Here is an 8,760-nt window from a genome sequence, read left to right on the forward strand (position 1 = left end):
GAAATAAATAAATAATGCATCAAAGTTTACTTTATATCACATAACTCATATATAATCACGTATTTTTTATGAACTATGTATATAATTCACAGTCTAAGGGTTACCTGGAATTGCAGTGTATTCCACAAGAACTCAAGTACCTAGATATCCTCAGATTCCACGACGTTTTGTTCCATAAAAAGAATTGTGTTTTGCAGTTAGCTTTGGCTATATATATATAGGTAGATTAAGATAATCTCTAGCCCTGTTTCTTAAACAAATGAAATACAAAATTAGCTTTATATAATCTGTATATTTGAACTAAAGATAAGATAAAATCTATCCCTTAACCGATTGCTTAATACGCTCCTGCAAGATTAGGGATTCATCACGAACACCAATCTTGGTATGTTTTTTAATGAACATAGCCTTTGACAATAGCTTTGTTAAGAGATATGCTAGTTGGTCCTTTACCGAAACATGAACAACTCTAATATGTCCCTTTTGAACTAAATCCCAAACAAAGTGCACATCAATTTTAATATGCTTCATTTTGGAATGAAACATGGAATTTTTATAGGTATAGATTGTGGATAAATTATCACAACAGATTGATGGGATTGAATTTTGGATGGAAACACCTAATTCAGTCAAGAGAAATTTTATCCATATGACTTCGAATACTATTGAAGCTACAACTCTATATTCTACCTTAGTGGATGAACGTACAACAGTCTTTTGATAGATACAGAACCAAGATAAACTATATACCTAGATGTAGAAGTGAGATCATTTGGATTTCCTGCCCAATCCGCATTAGAGAATGCATGAAACATCAAGAATGATTGTGGAGATATATTGAGTCCATGATCAATGGTGGACTTAAGATAGCACAATAATCTCTTTAATGCATCCCAAAGAGTTTGAGTAGGATGGTGCATGAATTGAGAAAGCTTTCCAACTGTAAAACTAATGTCAGGACATGTCCATGTAAGATATTGAAGAGCTCCAACAATTTGTCTATACTCAGTCTTGTTAAGAGAAGAAACTAAAAGTGATGATTTAACAAGCATCCCTTTTAAAGGAAATGATGTAGTGGCAAGTTTGGCTCTATCCATTCTAGTCTTTTCCAAAAGCTTTCGAACATAACGATGTTGAGACAGAAAAAAGTCCATTTGATGCCTTATGAACATCTAAGTCGAGGAACAAATGTAAAAGTTGCGGACCTTTCAATGAAAATTACGTGGAAAGAACGACAATAAATTTATTAATAAATTGTTGATCATGGCCTCTAAGAATAAGGTCATCAACATACACCAAAAAATAACAAGTCAGAGGTCCTTGCTGATAAATAAATAATGAATAATCACTATTGGCTTGAGTAAAGCCATATGACAAAGCACAACTCCGAAGTGCTCACGTGGAGCTTGACGAAGGCCATATAAAGCTTTAACCAATTTGCAAACAAAATCTGGTTTGGATTGATCGACAAATCCAGGAGGCTGACACATATAGACATTTTCCTGCAATAGACCATGTAGAAACGCATTATTCACATCCAACTGCAAAATTGGCCATTTATTAGTAATTGCAAGTGTTAGCACCATACGAATTGTAACTAGTTTCAAAACTGGATTGAAAGTATTTTTGAAATCAACCCCGGGCCTTTGACTATACCCCTTAGTAACCAAACGTTCCTTATATTTTTACATCCTACCAAGTTTTTATCTGAAGTTTGATGGAACCAGAATCCAAGTGTCATTTTTAATTAAGGCATTGTATTCAGCCAATATACCCGCCCTCTATTCTGGTGATTTCATAGCCTGCGAAACACAAGTTGGATCAAAAGATTCAAAAGGATACTTAGTGACCTGATTTATCTGTTTAGGTTTAAAGATGTTATTTTGGGACCTTTTCGCATTAAATGAGTACGAACTAGAACTAAAGTAGGGGAATTAAGTATGGAACCTATACCAGCAGAGGAATTAGTCGAAGGAATTGAATCTGTTGGACTGGAAGAAGACACTAAAACAATAGATAAATGAGATGAAGACTCCTGACTTTTGGAAATGGAACCCGACGAAGAAGCTGAAGGTTCAGTCGCATCTACAGAAGAGTTTTGAACATGGAATGGATGTGATGAAGACGATGGAGAGTATGGAATGGCAGAAACAGTTTGTGATTCATCATTGACATGGTTTGAGCCTTCTAGAACTACGAGAGTACTAGAACCCATGGAGATAGAATCAGAAGTATACCACATGTAGCTAGATGAATTAGACACAATAGGAAATTTTATGGAACATAGAAATTGATCCTCAATAAACACCACATGGTGAGAGACATATAACCTGGCTAGAAAAATAATTATAACACGAATAGGAACTTTGCTGATTAGAATAACCTAAAAACAAATAGGGAACAGATTTGGCATCAAATTTACTTTTGGCATAAGGGCAAAGACAAGAGTAACAAAGACACCCAAATATACGAAGATTATAGTAATTTGGTTTCTTTTTAAACAATTCCAAGTAGGGAAAGAAAAATTGAAAATGGGCATAGGAAGACGATTTATAAGATAAATCGCCGCCCTAAATGCATAAGACCAATATGATGGTGATAACGATGCATTATGAAAAAGTGTTAAACTTGTTTCAACTATATAGCAATGTCACCTTTTAGGTGCATCATTATGTTTAGAAGTATGAGGCGGTGTTTGTAAGCGAGTAATCACATGAAATTGAAAAAGCATTTTAAGTGCCTAAAATTCACCACTCCCATCGGTATAAATAGAAACTATTTTATGTTGGAACATGTTCTCAACTAGTTTTTGAAACACAGGGAAAACTAAAAAAATGTCAGATTTTGCTTTAAGTGGATAAAACCAAACATACTTAGCGAAATGATCAACAAGAATGAAATAATATTTGTAATGATCTATGGGTTCCAGAGGTGCATGACCCCATAAATCATAATACAAAAGTTCCAAAGGACGACTACTAGGACAAGGAAGACACTGCTAAATAATGACTCTTATTACAACGACAAGAATCACAAACTGAAGTTGTAGTAGACAACAAAGGTAATTTAAATTTAGACACAAAGAAATTGAAAACTTTTGATGTTGGATGCCCATACACTGATGCCAAAAATCGAAAGAGAACACTAAATCGAGCAGTTGGATGAGATGGCAGCCGATGAAGAAGATTCTTAAGCACTCCTTTTGTGATTATCTCCCCCGTTCGAAGGTCCTTAACAATAAAAGGATCAGGAAAGAATTCAATTGATACTTGATTATGAATACACATTTGAGCAGTAGAAACAAGGTTTTCTTGAGAATTAAGAACATATAAAACATCACAAATTTTGTAGAAAAGGAAAATCGTTTTGATCCAGCATGTGTTATTTGCAAATGTGAACCATAAGTTAGATGAAGTTCATCAAGGCCATCATAAGGTGCATGAAGAGAAAGATTTAGTAAGTCATTAGTAACATGATGTGAAGCCCAGAGTCCATAATCCAATTCCCATAAGGTGAACTAGAAGTATGCACATTGTGTGCACGAGGTTGCGAAGAATTGTTAGCTCTAAAGTACTCCTTCAGTCTGAAGGATTGTTTAGCATTATGCCCGGGTTTGTCATATATCTGGCATTGAATTGAAGAAGACCCTCTCTTTGGTGAATAAGAGATAGAACCTGTTTTAGTATTGCACTTGTTAGCCGTGACAGTATTATCGTCGGAAGCAGAACCTTTGATAGTGTGGCGATAATTGTTTCTTTTCCGAACCTGGTTTGCATTTATTGGGGTAGGATCATAGGAAGGATATCAATTTTTCAAGATACAGCTTATGAGTCAAGAGTTTGTCTTATAGCTCTTAAAAAATGTTCATTGTATCACAAGGACGTGAATAACCAAATTAACATCTGAAATTGGACTGCCACAAAGGGTAAGATCATCGGCAGAACTAATTGCTGCTGTATGCATAGCCGAAAAGCTTGTAGAAGTAATAATGGCTGCCAACACCAACTGATCTTGATACTATCAAAATTCATAATTAGAATTGTCTACCTCCTTTCCATCTGTTTGAATCTTAGCCGAGGAGACACCAAAGTACGAGTGACATAGCCAATAAGATTATGGAGAACCGAAATAATTTGAGCTCTCCAGGAAGGATAATTATGAGAAGTGAGCTTCAAAGGAAGCTGAGAAGCATTAATAGAGATAAGAACTCTCCTAGAAGAGTGCAGAACATTTGAAGAGGATGTGGCCATAGTAGCCCAGAAAAGAGAAAAAAATTGAAATTGTTTGAAAGAATTTGGATCAAGTGTAACGACCCGAAAATCGGACCGCTACCGGCGCTAGGATCCGGGTCGACTTAAGGCCGCCGGGACCCGTAGCAAGCCAAACATACATCCTAGAAACCTGCTTAATCCCATACATGATCAAGAGAAATACATAAAAATTTAAAACTTTTCCTTCCATCATCCAACTCAACCTGAACATACATGTACATAGTCATAATCATAATTATGATCCCTCTGTGGGATCTCATCAATGCCCCAATGGGCAAATACATCATGAGATGAGTTGGCTTTCATAAACATTGTAAAACAATTTGATCATGTAATAAAAGGGATTCCTCAAACATAATGTCAAGCACAATATCTAATCCTCAATATCAATACATTACTGAAACTGTATTTTTACATAACATTAATAAACTTATCATGTCCACACTATCTATTACATACACGTGACTGCATTACTCTTGTAAACCTCCTGGTCTACCATGTACCTGCAAATCCTGGGGAAATGGGAGAGGGGTGAGCTACTAGAGCCCAGTGAACAGAATAATAAAACATTTAAATCATATGGATCATGGAATGCATCACATCACAGCTAATCACATCAAGGATGAACTTGTCACCAATAGCCCTCTACATGGTCCAACTGTGCCAGAACGTAGAATGGGTCCTGGTCTTTCCCTTACATATCATAACATAACAGTGTCCAACTGTGCCAGAACGTAGAATGGGTCCTGGTCTTTCTCTTACATAGTGCCAGCGAACGTAGAATGGGTCCCACTGGTCTTACTTTCCGTACCGTACATATCACATCGTCATATCATAGATCGAGGGCTATGGATCATTCAACATTCATCCACAACAACATAAAATGTGCAATGCAACATATTCGTGAATTCTAATGCAAGCAACCTAATTCATCACATGGCATTCATGATGCGTGAAACATGCTAAAAAGTTCATTCTTTGCTTTAAAACATAGTAAGTTATTCCACTCACTTCTGGATAGCTCTGACCAGACACTGGGGCAACAGACTCACTGCTGGGGTCATCGGTTCCTCGGGTCCGAACCTACACAGGTGGACTCAAATGAGGGACCAAACAAACATGAACATAACTCTAAACTACTCCCCAAAAACCCCCTAAAACATCATGAAACAATCATAGAAAAACATGCAAGAAATGGCTGAACAGGGCACTTTCGGCGGCAGGTTCGGCGGCCGAAAGTCCCTCCAGAGCCGAAAGTCAGGCAGGTTCGGCGGCACCTTCGGCGGCCGAAACTCCCAGACAGAAGCGAAACTCATGCATGTTCGGCGGCACCTTCGGCGGCCGAAAGTCCCAGATAGAGACGAAAGTCACTTTTCGGGGGCAACTTCGGCAGCCGAAAGGCCTGCCTCCCCAGCCATGTTCGGCGGCCGAAAGTTTCCTTCGGCTGCCGAACCTAGTTCCTGCCAAAGGGCAGAAACTTGGCTCCCTTATGCATTTGTGCCTCCAAAACTAACCAATCATGCATAAACCTATTCTACAACATTCCCAAGCATTCACAAGCAAACATACAAGCTCTTAGGGGCATCAAACCATCAAAAAAACCCAACTACAACACACAAGCAACTCACATTGCTCAAAAACACATATAAAACCCATAAACCTAACTATGAGCTAAATATGCATTTAACCCCATAGATCTAGCATAAAACTTACTTTAAACATAAAATGAGCTTAAGATCGGCTCTTACCTCTTGTAGATCGAGGGAGAGACGTCCTAAACTCGGAGGTGGGAGGTTTTGAGTTCTTGAACCTCAAAGCTCCAAAACTTTGCTCAAAGCTTGAAAATCTTCAAAACCCCGTAAAAACTCATGAAAATCGAGTAAAATGAGAAGGAAAGAACTCAAGATCGGTGAGGGGCGGCGGAGAGCTCACCTTGGCCGGAAATGGGGAGAAAGCTCGCCCATTTTCGGCTAAGGGACCCTTTTATAGTGGCTGGCCAGGCCACGTTCGGGGGCCGAACGTGCCTCCGCATGCATGCCATGTTCGGCGGCCGAACTTGAGGTTCGGCGGCCAAACCTGGACTTCCTCACTTATGCTTTCGGGGGCCTAAAGGCGCTCCCGAAGGCATGCATGTTCGGCGGCCGAACTTGAGGTTCGGCGGCCGAACCTGAGTTTTCCTTCAAGGTTGTTTTCATGCAAAAACTCATTTCCCTTTTTCTTAAAACCATGAAATTCCTTAAAACATTTTATGAAAACATGATTCTACCCTACTAGAGGCTTCCGACATCCGAGATTCCACCAGACGGTAGGAATTCCGATACCGGAGTCTAGCTGGGTATTACATTCTCCCCCCCTTAAGAACATTCGTCCCCGAATGTTCCTCAACTAGCACATAACATGGTATAAAACATAACATACATACATAGCACATAAACACATAGAGATCTAACCTTAAAAGAGATGAGGGTACTGCTGGAGCATAGACTCCCGTGTCTCCCAAGTGCATTCCTCCAAATTGTGGTGGTTCCACAGGACTTTCACCATCGGGATTTCTGTAATACCCGGCTAGAATCCGGCATCGGGATTCCTGCCCTCCGGCGGAATCTAGGGTGTTGGATCTCTCTAGAAGGGTAAAATGGATTTTCTAAATGTTTTTATAATGATTTCAATGGTTTTAATTGAAAAAGAATTGAGTTTTGAAGAGAAAAGACCAAGGAGGCGTTTGCCAGGTTCGGCCGCCGAAAGTGAAGTTCGGCCGCCGAACATGGAAAGGCTTCGGGAGCGCCTTTGGCCTCCGAAAGTCTTGTTTAAACGAGCCAAGGTTCGGCCGCCGAAAGTCAAGTTCGGCCGCCGAACATGCATGAGTTTAGGGGGCACGTTAGGCTGCCGAAGGTCTTTGACCAGGCCACCTATAAAGGGCCCTCAGATCGGAAATGGGTGAGTTTTCTCCCATTCTCGAGCTCAGGTGAGTTTATGCCTCCCTTTGGTCGTTTTCGTGTTTTCTCCACCCATCTCTCAAGTTTTTCATGATTTCTACCCTTGTGTTTGAAGATTTAAAGCTTAAAAGGAGTTTTGGGAGCTTGGAGCTTTTGGAGCTTGGATTCTCCACACCTCCGAGTTAGGGGTCACACCACCCTCGATCTTCAAGAGGTAAGTGTAGATCCTTGCTTCCCTAGTGTTTTCATGAAGTTTTAAGTAAGTTTTATGAAGTTTGATGGTTGAGTTTGGGTAGAAATGCATGTTTAAGGTTTATGTGGGTTTTATACCCAATGTATGTTATGTGATGTTTGTGTTGAGGAGTTTATGTTAGTTTATGCTCCTTTATGCTTGTGGGAGTGAGTATGCATGTTTGGGAGAGAGTATGTAAGGATTTGGGTATATTTGAGTTTGGTTTTTGGCTTGGCAGAATCGGACCTGTCGTCCAGAGGGGACCAGGTTCGGCCGCCGAAAGGAGTTTCGGCCGCCGAACCTGCATGGGAGGCAGTCTTTAGGCTGCCGAATGTGCCCCCGAAGGAGGGACTTTCGTTTCTGTCCTAGGGTTTCGGCCGCCGAACCTGCCGCCGAACCTACCCGAGTTTCGTCTCTGGAAGGGACTTTCGGCCGCCGAAGGTGCCGCCGAAAGTGCCCTGTCCAGCCGTTTCTTGGGTGTTTTCCATGCATGTTTAAGTGATGTTTAGAGGGGTTTTAGGGGGTATGTTTATGAGTTGTTAGAATGTGTTTGGCACCTCATTCGAGTCCACCTGTGTAGGATCGGACCCGAGAGACCGAGGAGGCCATCAGTGTTAGCAGTTGCAGAGTCAGTCAGCGTCTGCCAGGAGGTGAGTAGAACTAAACTTAATCTTTTATGCACAAAATCTATTGCCTAAAGCATGTTCATGCATCATGATTATGTATAGTAGGTTGATTGCACTAGTTCACGAATATGTTGCATTGCATTATTTCATGTTGATGCTGAGGAAGGGTGGACCGAGACGACTTCAATAGCCCATATCTGTCACGAGTCTTGTCTTAGTCCTTTGAGAGCCGGACAAGTACATGTAGGAAAGTCCATGTGAGCCCTCTGTGGACCAGACACCATGTCATGTATGTTACAGGCCTTTGTGAGCTCCTATGGGGGAGCCGGGCACCGACAGAGGGATTTTTGATGTCATGTCCATCCTCTGAGAGGAAAGATGCATGCAAAAAGACAGACTCTCAGAAACCAGGGTCCGTGGGGAATAAATCTTGCATAAGCCCCGAGACGGACAAGATTATGTGATTTCTCTGTGTTGTGACGCATTTCATGAAAGCATGAATAAGAATAAGTTAAATGAATAATAATATACCTAAAAATGGAGGAATTAAAGCAAATGTTTTTAGTTTAAAATGAACTGTTTTCTCTGTCTCTACTCACTGGGCTTTTAGCTCACCCCTCTCCCCTAACCCCAGTGTTGCAGGTTTAAGTCAGAGCTCAGAAGTCAGCAGGGTAAAGAATAAGAGACGTGTGTTT

This window comes from Manihot esculenta, chromosome 17 (assembly GCF_001659605.2).
Source record: "Manihot esculenta cultivar AM560-2 chromosome 17, M.esculenta_v8, whole genome shotgun sequence".
In the NCBI taxonomy this organism is placed as follows: Eukaryota; Viridiplantae; Streptophyta; class Magnoliopsida; order Malpighiales; family Euphorbiaceae; genus Manihot; species Manihot esculenta.